Here is a 14,398-nt window from a genome sequence, read left to right on the forward strand (position 1 = left end):
TTAAAATGGATATTTGATTATTTTTAAAATTCAGATGAATGAAAGGTTTACTAATACCAATATATCTCTTAATTTAATTATTGCACTTTTAGACGTTAAACCTCAAAACAAATGAACATTCCCTTAGTTTTAATTTGAATTTCAAATAATATAGTTAACATGTTAGATATGTTTGAAACATTATGAATTTACTTGTGATACATTGGATTTGTTTTCTTTGTTTATGTGAAGTAATCCTATCTCATTATTATATTTGTATTGATAAATTGATACAGTGATGGTCGTATATATATGCATACCAATGTGCTCATGTGGTAAGGGACCAATGGAGCTAGTCATGGCAAAAACCAATGCCAATTATGGATGATGGTTCTTCGGTTGTCCAAAATGGGAGAATCACCCAAATTCATTTCAATGGGTAGATGAATTAATTGAATATGATGCTCAGGTAGCTCCATGTATAAATTATACGACCCATCATCAGCACATCAGACTTCATGTGGTATAAAGGCATATCGAATTCTACAAGTTTGATATTATGTTGCTTACATGCTGTAGGTGCAATATACTTTGCACTATTCTTCTTATCTCTCTTACAATGATGGTTTTATTACTTTTGTTTAAGTATTAATTGTAATATTGGTGGTTTATCTATATACCATTTCAGGAAACCAGTTGACCAATATTTTGATGCTATGCTTGTCTTACAACTAGTGCGAGAACCAATGGATTATAAGTTTGCATAAATAGTTGGGTGCTATTGCTTATCTTGTGATAATTTGTTATTTTGTTTGTTTAAATAATATTTTTTAATATTTTATTAATAAAATACAAATTTTATTTTTTAGTTATTTTATTGCCATTTTGTTGCAATTAATATTTTTTAGTTAATATTCAATTATCAAAGCCTTTTTTCTTCAATTTGTTTATCATATAAATTATATAAATTAGACATTTATGATCGACTGTATAGATTACTTTATAAACTGTATATAAGATACATAGAATAAAAAAGTATTGTATGGACATCCACACCATGCCTATAGAATACCACTATGGGTGTAGATTGGTCTAATCCATATAGTCTATCCATATTTTAGAATAGTTGTGACTGTGGTATGGTGTGGGTTGGTCCCTGCCACAGGGTGTGGTGTCGATTAGTCCACACCCACCAATTTTTCATTAACGCTACAGAACACCCCCTAAGTTGTGTGCAACTATTAAATGTGGATGAGAAATTGGTGGGTGTGGATCAGTCCACACCACACCACATCATAGTACACAATTGTTTTGAGCTATGGACAGACATGTGTGGATTGGACCAGTCCACACCTACAGTGGAATTCTATAGGTGTGGTGCAGATCAATCCACACCACACTCTTTAATTCCATGCATCTCATATACAGTTTATGAAATAATCTGCACAATTGATCATAAATGTCTAATTTTTATAATTTATATGATAAACAAATTGAAGAAAGGCTTTGGCAATTGAATATTAACTGAAAAACATTACTTTCAACAAAAATTGCAATAAAATAATTTTAAAAATAAAAATGATTATTTTATTGATAAAAATATTAAATGAATAATATTTAAACAAACGAAATAACACATTATTGCAAGATAAGCATAACATCAAACTATTTATGCAAACTAATAATTCATTTGGTTCTCATACTAGTTGTGGAGAATACCTATATGAATGCTAGGAGAGAGATTTGGTGGAGGAGACTTTCCTTTGTAGCAGAGCATAAAGGTAGATGAGAGATTCGGTGGTGGAGAATGCCTAGGTAATGTTCGATGATAAAATGATGTAGGGCTTGGGAGGATGCATGTGATGCATATTATCAAAAAATGGAGTGTGGACTAACCCTTTCCATGAGAAATTAGTGTTGCTAATATTTTGGGGTGTGGACAAGGCCGGTCCATGATATAGTGTGGACTGGTCTTGTCCACGCCTAACCGTACAGCATGTTCACCCCGTGGCGTGGATGGAAATGATCCATCCACGAGATGAACACACTTTCGAACACCGCATAAATGTCCATGTTTGATTGACCACGAAGCTCTAATCAGCCAATTATAACAACTTGAAACAAAATGATTAACTTATAAGTTAATAAATTAATAGTTTAATATTTTTATTAAATAAGATAATTAATGGCAACCCTTAATTAAGATATTTAATTAGTTAGCAACTTAAATAAGATATTTAAATTAAGAACTTAATTAAAATTTCAATAAATGACTTAATAACTTAATTGGTTAATTAATGAAGGTCCTGGTTGTTAAATCTTTTTTGAATGATCTTCTGGAAGATCTAACATCCAAAAGATGCAATAGGTTTTTACAAAGAAAATACTTAAATAAGTTAGGTAGCCAATGATGTTAATAGCTTAAGAAAATACTTACAAATTAGTAAAAACTAATAGAAAATTTTTGTTCAAACTTAAAAACTTAGGTGCCTTTTGGCAAGGCTTTTTTAAAAGATCTTCCGAAGACCTGACAGCTATAATATGCAGATATATGTGTATCATAAAATATTGAGTAGGCTAATATTAGGTTGTGCCGGGCTTGGACTATCTAAGGGCTCAACCCAAGACCAACCTGAGTTTTGGTTAGGCCTGAATGTGCATGTGCAAAGGTTCTAATTGGGCCATTGAGTTAGACCCACCCAAATTACACACCAAATTCCTTTTCCCTCAAGTTAAAGTCTATCAACATAATGATTAATGGACCCAAAATTTGGGCTTGATATGGGTCAGCCCAGGACCAGTTATATGGCCCATGAACAGAGTCAACTTGAGAAGTATCTTGGATGTTGGACCTGTGATCCACTGACCGTCCGCACTTGGGCGATCCCTGATCCCTCTCTTCTCCTTCCTTTTCTGCCTATGATTTTACATTCTTTGCTCAATGAAAGTACAAAACGAACCATGAGATGATCTGAAGACATTTCTCTGTCGCTCCCTCATTCTGCTCTTCTTTAATCGATCAATCACACGGTTGCAACTTGATTCTGAGAGCGAGCCAGCGAGTCTGTTTCATTCTGATTTCTGAGAAAGAAAAGATCAGAGAGGGAGGGGGGGATTCAGTAGTTGGTATAAGACTTTCTTCTGATGAGGAGTAATGGTACGCACTGAGAAGGAAGGCATAACATGCTTTCTCTGCGTCCACTTCGCAGATTCTGCTTCGCTACCAATGTTATTGCTGACTCAGCTACTGCTACAACAGCTGCTTCAACTCCTGTTCCAAAACCGAGACCATTAGACGAGCCCGCATTGGTCAAGATCAAAGCTGAGAGAGACCCAGATAAGCTCTTTCATTTATTCAAAGCCAATGCCCACAACCGATTTGTCATTGAGAATCGCTTCGCTTTCGAGGACACCGTCTCTCGTCTAGCTGGTGCTCGACGATTTGACTATATAGAGGAACTCCTCGAGCACCATAAGACTCTTCCTCAAGGCCGCCGGGAAGGCTTCATTGTCCGGATAATAATGCTATATGGCAAGGCGGGGATGACTAAGCATGCTCTCCAGACTTTCAACGATATGCACCTCTTTGGGTGCCGCAGGACTGTCAAGTCCTTCAATGCCGCACTCAAGGTTTTGACGCAGACCTGCGATTTGAAAGCCATTCAGTTTTTCTTTGATGAGGTTCCGTGGAAATTTGGCATTTCTCCAGATGTGTTTTCTCTCAATATTGTTATCAAGGCTTTCTGTGAATTGGGTGTGCTTGATATGGCTTATTTAACCATGGTAGAGATGGAAAAGGTGGGGATAAAACCTGACGTGGTTACATTCACTACGCTTATATCTGCGTTTTATAAGAATGATCGTTCTGAGATTGCAAATGGCTTGTGGAATCTAATGGTGCTTAAGGGGTGTTTCCCGAATCTTGCTACCTTCAATGTTAGGATTCAGCACTTGGTTAACAAGAGACGAGCATGGAACGCTAATGCCTTAATGGGTAAAATGCAGAATATGGGGATAAACCCAGATGAAGTGACATTCAATCTTGTAATCAAGGGCTTTTGCCAGGCTGGTTTCCTTGAAATGGCCAAAAGGGTTTATTCTGCTTTACATGGTAAAGGTTACAAAGCCAATAGCAGAATTAATCAGACAATGATTCATTATCTTTGTAAGGCAGGTGAGTTCAATACGGCATTTGGGATGTGTAAGGTCAGCATGAGTAGGAACTGGTTTCCTAGTGTGGATACCATCTATAGGCTACTTGTAGGTCTTAAGAAGAATGGGCAGTACAACAAAGCCAAGGAGATCATGGTGCTAGTTCGGAAAAGAATACCTCCTTATTCTGCAAATGAACTTGAGGGTTTTGAGGCCCTATTGTTGCAAAATTGAATAAAGTGCTAGATGGAAAAGGGGATTCATTTATAAGTGTAACCATTCAGCTTGAAGGGGCAATCCTTTTGTTCCTATTATATTCATTTTTCGATTTCTGAAATTATTGAAGTGGAGGGGTACTTCCAGTTTTGTCTGCTGAATTTGTTGTATCATCTTAATGGAGAACACTCAAAGTCAAATGAGAATTCTGATGACCAAGACTCACATGGGTCCTATTGTAATTTGTAAGTTACTGCAAAGAATCTTCTTTCTATATCTATTTCTTTGTCTTAGTTATTGTCAAGAAGAACTTGCAATGAAAATTAAATGTTAATTAAGTATCATTCTTGAAATTTTAACATTGTTTTTGAGTTTCCAAGATTAATTTAATGGAAAGCCTTTCTTGTTCATTGTCTTCAGCTTGGGCAGATTAGGACCAGAATGGTGAACTGAAGGAATGAGGTCCTTCTAGTTGGTTGCCTATGAAATTTTGTCAATGGTAATTATCTAAATGTTTTTCTCATTATTGATCTGTTATGCATGACCCAGAACTGTACCAGTCCTGAACTGATTATTTAATCGGGACAAAACATAGACCCAGAACTGTCCCAATTAATAATCTGGATGGTTGAGTCTGAGCCGATAGACCTGATTATACTGACATTTATAATTTTTTATGTAAATAATAATTTAAAACTTGATTTTTGATAATATAACATTAATAAAATGATAGTGAAATGGTTAATTATTTATATGTTAATAAGTTAAGTATTTTTAACCAAAATTATCTTATACATTATCAAATTTGCCCTCTTAGACATAAATTATAATAAAATTACAAGAAAACTAGAAAACCTTTATATATTATTAACAAAATAATAGGTTCAGGTCTGAGTTGGTTTGGAACAAGCAAGAACCCGAACTGACCCAATTATTAATAGGGACAAAATGACAGAACCAGAACCGACATAACCGGTTTGGTTCGGTTCAGTTGGTAGGTAGAACCAACCCACTGACAGCCCTATTCCATATTATCTTTAAAACAGTTGTGCTTGTGTTATGTTTGCCTCAGTACTAGACTTGGAAATTGCTATTTAAGAAGTTTGAGAAGGATGGTTAATAAGAATGCTTTGATTTTCATCCTCAGGCAATGCAAACTTGAATAAATGGGCAACCAAGTGCACGAGGCTCTAGCCGATGCGGGGTCTGGGGAGGGACAGATGTATGCAGCCTTACCCCTGCACATACAAAGAGGCTATTTCCAAGATTTGAATATGGTAATGAAATCGGAACATTTGGCTGTTTCCCTCTACAGTGGAAAAGAATGTAATTGTTATGCTCCTCTTGGCTATTTTGGCATCTCATTGGAAGAAAGGGATATGTATGTCCATAAGATCATTTGCCATCATTCTTGTGCACGTTTGTTTTTCAACTTTCTGTATTATATGTTTGTTTTGTTTGACTGTTTAGAAATTGAACTTTTCTTTTCTTTTTCTTTTTTGAGTTTGGTAAGGATTTGTAATTTGGAAGATATCTGATGAATAACTTGTTAGTGTCGAGTGGTGAGCAAGAGAAAAGCCCACTTAGGCCAATCGGGTCCATCAAGAAGGTATATGCTAGGGGTCCACGTAAGCAGGTCCAACATTTGTGATCGTAAACCATTGTAACAAATGTAACTAAAAACAGATGGCCAATCTGAGGTGGTTAACTGCACACTGGAAACTTATCTATGTTGTTTTACAGGCGATTAGCCGTGGGTGTGGCTCAAATGGTTGCTGTGGACCAAGTATTGGTACAATACCTCGTACCACAGGTCACTACAGGCTACCATTCAAGGCTCTCTATGGGTGTGAACTGCCATCCTTGCTACCCTATGATAAAGGATCAACAGCAGTGGCTGAAGTGGATGATTACTTGGTCCAGCGAGATGTTGTCCTTAAGGACCTTAAAACCCATTTCACTGTATGCTCAACAGCAGATGAAAATGCACTATGATAAGACACATCGGGATGTGTCTTATGAGTAGGGTGACTGGGTTTACTCAAAACTTTGTCCATACAAACAGAGCAGCTTGGTGAAAAGAAGCTCCCAGAAGCTTGCTCCTTGATTCTATGGGCCATTCCAGATCCTTGAGAAGGTAGGTAAGGTTGCCTATAAGCTAAACCTTGTGGACTCCTCCAAGTTACACCCCACCTTCCATGTTTCATTACTGAAGAAACACCTGGGTCCCATTACTCATGTCTCACCAACGTTACCTGAGTTCTCAGAAGATGGTGCCTTATTACCAGAATCAGCTCAAATTGTTGATTACAGATGGATTAAGAGGGGTAATGCAACAGTTCAACAAGCCCTGGTTGTTTGGAAACATTACCCAGTAGAAGATGTCGCATGGGCCCAATTACTCATGTCTCACCAACGTTACCTGAGTTCTCAGAAGGTGGTGCCTTATTACCAGAACCAGCTCAAATTGTTGATTGCAGATGGATTAAGAGGGATAATGCAACAGTTCAACAAGCCCTGGTTGTTTGGAAACATCTCCCAGTAGAAGATGTCACATGGGAAGACTACCATACCATCTTGTGCCAGTTCAGTTATTTCAACCTTGGGGGCAAAGTTGCTTCTGTGGGGGATGGGATTGGTAAGAGTGGTGAGGAAGAGAAAAGCCTACTTAGGCCAATTGGGTCCATCAAAAAGGTATATGCCAGGGGTCCATGTAAGCAGGACCAGTATCTGTGACTGCAAACAGTTGTTGTAACAGATGTAACCAAATGTAATGGCATTGTATAAAAGGGCAAGAAGAGTTGGAGTTTTCCCTCCAACTGTGTGTGTGTGTGTGTGTTTGAGGAGACAGAGTCTCTCTCAAAGTAGACTCCTGAGGTGAGCAGGAACTCACATATCCCCATAAATAAAACCAAAACAGAAAAGCAAACAAAAAACACATTGCAAAAATTAAACTGCATGCAGTTGTTATTCACACAGTTCTTGATAAATCAAGGCAATGAGTTTTTTAATTTGGTTTTCATTTATTGTTATTCATTCATTTTCTTTGATCACTTTTTTCTAACAATAAGACTCATCAGTTTGATCTTATCACAAGTTACTGAATTGTTACTGACGAAGAGTGACTGGTGAGATAACCTGGATTTAATGATAAGATGAAATAGTTACTAGTCTTTGGATATAAGTTGAGTTTTTTGTTGTCTTGATGAAATTGATGAATCAAAAACAATAGAAAGGGTATGTTAGATCTTTGTTTGCTCAAACATACTCTTTTTGGTTATTGTTGTTACTTGGTTCTCTAGGCATGTGCATATCATTTGTCATCATTAATTTATTGTGGAATCTTGTTCGACATTCAAAGACATGAACACTGAGTACCTCACTGTCAAAGGCAGATTTGCACTTGTAGTGACTAGTGTTCTTGAGATGCAAAGGTGATGTTCCTGTCTGGTCATCAATGAGGTTGCTAGTGACTGGGAAACTTAAGAATTATAGTTATATTTATGATAAATATATAAATATATCCATACATACATTTGCACATGCATTTATAATCCTACATTCTGTTTCCTCCAAACACAGTCTAATATTTTATGCACTAGTAGCCTCTTCAAAAGAATTATTTTTGGCATAACTTGGCAGTAATTCTACTTCATTATGACTGATAGGCAACACAAAACCTTCATAACTGTCTTCATTGTAGTACAGCAGCTCATTGAAGTACTTATATCCATATTTTGAGGGACTCCAATGCATTTTCAACCTTTTGCACTCTCAAAATCTCATCAGCTACCAAACAAATAGCTTCAAATGATGTAACACTTGTCTGGTGACTCTGTAATTACTTGAACCTGTTTTTGTTCATCAACATCATCTTCCCTTGTATGGTAAGTTGGTAACCCCATTCTCAATAATGCTTTCCATTTTGAAACTTCAATACAACCATCTTGTACGTGGCCAAGGAGTCAGTACTATCCCTTTCCCCAGATTCCTGTTGAACCCTCCCTCCAAGACAGTATCCTGAGCTCCCAAAATCCTCATTGGCCCGATTCAAATTCTATAAACTTATTGAAAGTTCCCAGAGAGCTAAAGAAGTTACTACTATGTAAGTGAATTCACACCTACATCCAAGGTTCAAAATATACAAACGTATTGGTGTGTATTGTATGATACATATTGTTTTCCAGGCTCATTGGTATGCTATATATTAAGATCTAATGTATTTTAATTGTTTTAGATGATAAGATATGACATGGCAATTCTACTGACAACAAATCAGAACAAAAACGTAAATAAAAAAGTTCTGGTTGAATGAAACTCTTGATATGCAAATTTTACGTATCAAGAGTGTCGATATTGAACCTTGCTTACATCAGTATAGAAGATGGGTACTTCAATTATCAGTAGTTGTATAGCCACTCTCTATATTGGGTTCATCCCATTTACTATCAATAATATATACTTTACCTTCTCTCTCTCTCAAAAAAAAAAAAAAAAGAAAAAAGAAAAATTACTTCAACCTGTCAAGCATCACCAACTTCCAGTTTATGACTTAGCCAGGAGGCAGTTTGTCATATGGATCTGGAGAGGTAATATTGAAGTTGTTCTCCTTCTCTCTCTATTAATCATCTGAACTTAAAAAGGTTGTATATTTAACGCAAAGTAACAATAAAAAATTAGTCACAGTTGTAACACTCAACAGATGATGCAAAGACCAAAGAGTTCCATCAACAAAAGATTGAAAACCGAATTTCTAGCAAAAGAAGCATTAAATAAAAGAGGAAATGTTCTTTTCTTGGACTTCCTCGCCTTCCGGATTCTTAAAACTGAATTTTGATGGCTGTAGTGTGGGGAATCCAGCGCCTTCTGGAATTGGGGGTGTGTTCAGGAATGAGGAGGGGTTTATTTTAGCTTTGTTTTCAGGCCCTATTGGAGAAGGAGACTCACTCAGGGCTGAGATCTTTGCGGCTTTGGAAGGAATCCGAAAAGCTAAGAAGCTGAACATCAGAAGTTTGGTCCTTGAAGGTGATTCAGAGGTGGTGATTAGATGGCTAAAGGAAGATAACAGTAGCATGTGGAGGTTTAGCAATGAAAGGAAGAAATTCAAATGGCTTACTAGGGATATTGAGGTGAAGTATAGCTAGGTGAAAAGAAATGCTAACTCACTTGCCGATGGACTAGCCAAACAAGGGGTGAATAGGGATTCTTTATTTTGGGATAATTTCTAAGTCTGGTATTGTTTTCTAATGGTGGGGAGATAAGACATTTTGTCTCTCCCTTTCTTGTATTTAAAATTTCACATCTTTAATAAAAGTTTTCAGTTATTGATAAAAAAAAGGAGGAAAGGGAATAGAATTTTTGAAGGTTTTGCACCACTTGTATGGACACAATCTTTTTCTCCTTTTCTCTTTCTTCCATCTCATGTCCTTAATTTCTCCTAAGCCTATTTTATAGACAAGTGGGGCATTTTTATACCATTATTAAGATTATTGTATCCTTACAAGTGCACTTTTGATCATCATCATCCATGCCTTATCCCAACTATATGGGGTCAGCTACATAAATCTTATTTCGCCAATCTCTGTTCTATTAAAATTGCACTTTTGTATCATTATTATATCTTTTTTGGGGTAAGGAAATCCTAGGATGATTCAGTTAGCCTATTTGGTTGTTGAAGTGGGGTTGTATTTTGAAAGTTGTTGGTAAAAGGGACCAAAAGTTTGTTTCTAATAATGAGGAAACTTACTTCCTGGCTGTCAATTATTTACCTCCCTCGGTGTTAACTGTTAAGCCTTCTAAATTGACAACTAAGGTTTGTTCTATTATTGCTACTTTCTGGTTTACCCTCTTAAAGCCATGCAAATTAGTTGGCTCATGTTTTGCTCTCTTTTAGTTGGACAAAAAGTTTTTTCTATTGCTTTAGTTGGCTCATGTTTTGCTTTCTTTTTGTTGGAGGTGGTTTTGAAAGTTTTACTGTTTCTTATTATTTTTTTATTTTTCTTTTGTAGTTTCCATTTTTTCTTCCCAGTTTAGTGAAGGAATAAAGGGGAGGGACTAATTCATACTTCATTCTTCTGATGCAGATTATCAAGAAACTTGTTTACTTGGGACTTCATGTATTCATGGTTCTCAAGAAATACTTAAAGTACTATTTTGAATGAGATGGTAAATCACCTATTGAGGGATTTGACTTAATTTAAACGGAAAGCTGCAATTCGAGATTGAAATCAAAGTAGCAGTGAGTTCAAAGGAGCATGATGAATGGGAAAGAGCTAAGTGGTGTTAGAAGTTAGAACTCTGATGCATAAGCACATAAGAAAGGGAAAAGGAAAATAGGAAGTAGCTTAAGTAGGTGAAATAGAGGAGAAAAGAGAGAAGTCAGAGAAAATGAAGGTCAGTTATTCTCAATGGTAAAAAGAAAGTATACTATGGTGTTACTCTTTTCTTGTGGGAGAGTACAGCATTTTTGGCGGTTGCAGAGTTTAACAATGTTGGTTGCTCAGTCTGTTAGGCGAGGATTATTGCTGTTTAGGATGAGTTATAAAGTAACATGCATTTAGAAGAGCATTGTATATCCAAAATAAATCCTTTATTTCGGTCATAAGTCATAATTCTAAAAGCTAGAAAGCCTCTTCTTTCCACTCAAATGTGTTCATCTCATTTCAATCAAATTAGTAATTAATAATTTACAGAATTATATAAATATTAATTTAAAAATATGGACTAGTAGGATTGTTAGATACATATCATATGATGTTGTAATTCATAAATTTATTTGATAAAATAATTAAATATATCATTCTGCCAATATATGGTCTGTATTTGCCCGTATTGACCAATATAGTTTTTTTATGAGAAATGAAATAATAATATTGGGCATGCTTGGAACCGTTTACGTTTATTGAAAAAACGGTGCCACGTAAGCGTCATATCAGCATTTTTTGGCTTCAAACTCATTGTTTGGTATGCGCGTTTATTAAAAAAACGCAAATAAACGTTTATGTGTTTATTTCTATTGGTTTTCGTGAAAATAGCCGTTGGGGGATGCAGCTGAAGATTTTAGAGAGAGTGTTGTATGTCTCTGATTTGCCACTGGTATGTTCTTTGAGATCTATTTTCGTCTGTTATTGTTTTTTATTTTTTGTCTGTTATTTTGAGGTAGCATTTAGCTATAAAGATTTGAGAAAACAAATGTATGTGTTTGTGACACAATATGGAAGGTTGCCTAGCTTGTATGTGTTTGAGAAAACAGATGTATGTGTTTCCAAGAGATAGGAACCCAGTTCTGAAACACGAAAAAAAAACTCAGAATTAGAGTTACCCAGTTCTGTCTAGTTGTCCTATTGTTGTGCCAAAGAGCAAAATTGGCTAGCTGCCAGCAAAATGTGGTAATATAATCTGGCAGTGTTTATCAACTAAAACGTTATTACTTAAGGAGTTGGGTTCTTTGAATATAATCCCCAAGTTTCACAAAGGAGTGGAACAGGTATCAACTGATTTATTTGTTCAAAAAATGAAAAATCTTTAGAAGGCGGCAATTTGGTGGGACTTGTGAAAAAATTGGTTGGTGAAGTTGTGTTTCTGCTTGTTATTTCCCGGTTCCATGGTGAACATATGGTATTAATTCCTCTATTGCTGCAAGAGGTGCTAAGCCTCAGAATGGTAGGAAAGACACCGGCACTAGCAGTAGTAGCAGCAACTGAACAACCTGCCAATAACAATTTCAGGTTAGTTCATAAACATAATGGTAGTAGGGTATGTGGTATGGTTCTATTTTTTGTTTGATATCAGATTTAAACCTCCCTGATGAGGCGAAGATTGGCAGGAAAAATCATGGTTTTGATGTCAGAGGGAGGTCTGCTATGGTTACACAGTATGGGATTTGGTGCATGTCCTTCGTGTTTATTACTTGTCATTGCAAACTTGTTAGTATGGAATACATAAGGATTTTGTGCTTTTATTTTTATTAATTTTATTGGATGCAATTGAGAGAGAGAGAGAGAGAGAGTAATTTGAGATGTGAAATTTACTTGAATTTGGGCTTTGACGGGCCCAATCCAAGCCCTAATTGATATACCTTGCCAATGGTATCTTTGTTATTCAAAAGAAAAAAAAAAAAGTGGTCTGGTAAAATGTTGGAAAGAAGATAGATATTGGCAATTTTACATTTCATAAATGTAAAACAATTCCGTGTTGTTTTGCTCAGTTTTCTTTTGAATAACATTAATAGCCATTATTCTCTTATAGGTAACAAAGATAGATAGATAGAGAGAGAGAGAGGCTCAGTGAAAGTGTCATATATCCACCGTTGGATGTGGATTATATCATATATTAACCGTTAGATTTGAAAATCGGTCTTTAAATTGAAGCATATATAATTTGGACCGTTGGATTGACTAATGTATCTTATACACCACAATGAAAATGCCACACTGAAACATCCATATGGCTGTTTCTTGAAACGCCCCACCAAATAGCATGAAATGAAAAAAACGTTATTATTGCTGAAGTGTAAAGGGGCATTTCTTGAAACGCCCTGATAAACTTAACCAAACAACAAAATAAAAAACGTTTAAAGTGGAACATAAATGAAACCAAACACATGCATTAACTAGCGGGAAACAAATGTTAAGAAGTACAATCAGGTCTGCCGTCTGCCCCACCAAATACAGTCTTCCACAAAAATTTTAGCCTTTTTTGAGCTAACTAGCTAAGGTTAAATACAATGCAATACATACCAATCGGCACGTGTGAAATGAATGGACACCGTCCCTATTATACCTGTGCCACATGCTGGTCTCCATTGGAAATAGATATTATATGCCTTACATTGAGCATATCTTATCAATACTTCAAAGTTTAAACCTTCGAGCAGTACCTGAGGCAATTGAGAAGATAGGCAGCTGCAAACCGTATCCGATTATTCGAGTTCAAATTTGATACATCTATATTTGGATCAAATATGGATTGGTCATTTATATATACGAATAATCGAATTTGATATATTTATAATTGGATCAAATATGGATTGATCATTTAATATATACGAATGATCAAATTTGATATATTTATAATTGGATCAAATATATATTATGTAAAAAAATATATTATATTTATCATTGAAGTTGATCTCAATGTTATATTTTTCATTAAATTTTTATAAGTTTATGTTTTATATAAATAAATTTCAAATCATTTTGTTTATAAAATATAATATTAAAGTTATTTATAACTCATTTTATTAATAATATATAACATTTAGGTCATTTTTAGTCTAATTTATTTATATTATTTAATATTCAATTATAATTCAAATTGGGTTTAAATCCACTAAATATCCAATGGATATGATTCGATTTGAATTCAAATGTAAACAAATCAAATTCGGATATACCTATATTCTATTGATTCGATCTATTTGCAGCCCTAATTTGATTTGTTCAAGAAGAATTGTGCCTTAGGGTTCCCAAATATGTTTTACATAATCACCTTTGTTTTTGTTTTGTCTTTCTGCAACATAGTCAACTGTATTTTATGTTAATTCTATCCCCTCTATGCGTATGGCAATGGTTAGGCGCTTTCAATGGTATATTTATATTCATTTGCAGCAAGCTAACGGTGCACTATAAAATCTGTGGGTGAGATAGGTAGGGCTACAAACGACATCCATTTGTCTGAATTTGAATTCGTGTCTGATCCGATTGAGCCAAATTTGATGGATCAAATATAAGTCCCTCTCGAATCTATCACTCAATTACTTTAACTTTATTCAAGTTAAGCAATTATGTCGTTTTCTCAGAAAACAGTGCTGATGGATCAAATATAAGTCCCTCTCGAATCTATCACTCAATTACTTTAACTTTATTCAAGTTAAGCAATTATGTCGTTTTCTCAGAAAACAGTGCTGATGGATCAAATATAAGTCCCTCTCGAATCTATCACTCAATTACTTTAACTTTATTCAAGTTAAGCAATTATGTCGTTTTCTCAGAAAACAGTGCTGAATGGATGAGGGTCTGTTTCACCGTTTTCTGAGAGAACGATTTTTTTT

General features: G+C 35.4%; 1 pseudogene across 2 annotated transcripts; it reads left to right on the forward strand.

The window, feature by feature from the left end:
• The first annotated feature begins 2,854 nt into the window (after positions 1 to 2,854).
• Positions 2,855 to 10,674, forward strand: LOC104612899 (pentatricopeptide repeat-containing protein At1g80150, mitochondrial pseudogene; annotated as a pseudogene). 2 transcript variants are annotated; one of them, XR_016083498.1, is made up of 4 exons: positions 2,855 to 4,592; positions 4,768 to 4,846; positions 5,495 to 5,624; positions 10,431 to 10,674. The product of XR_016083498.1 is annotated as a pentatricopeptide repeat-containing protein At1g80150, mitochondrial pseudogene, transcript variant X1 (transcript). The 2 variants fall into 2 exon arrangements; XR_016083499.1 differs by lacking the exon at positions 10,431 to 10,674 and adding an exon at positions 6,091 to 7,530.
• The last annotated feature ends 3,724 nt before the right edge of the window (positions 10,675 to 14,398 follow it).

Source organism: Nelumbo nucifera, chromosome 3 (assembly GCF_055504915.1).
Source record: "Nelumbo nucifera cultivar China Antique chromosome 3, China Antique-T2T, whole genome shotgun sequence".
NCBI lineage: Eukaryota > Viridiplantae > Streptophyta > Magnoliopsida > Proteales > Nelumbonaceae > Nelumbo > Nelumbo nucifera.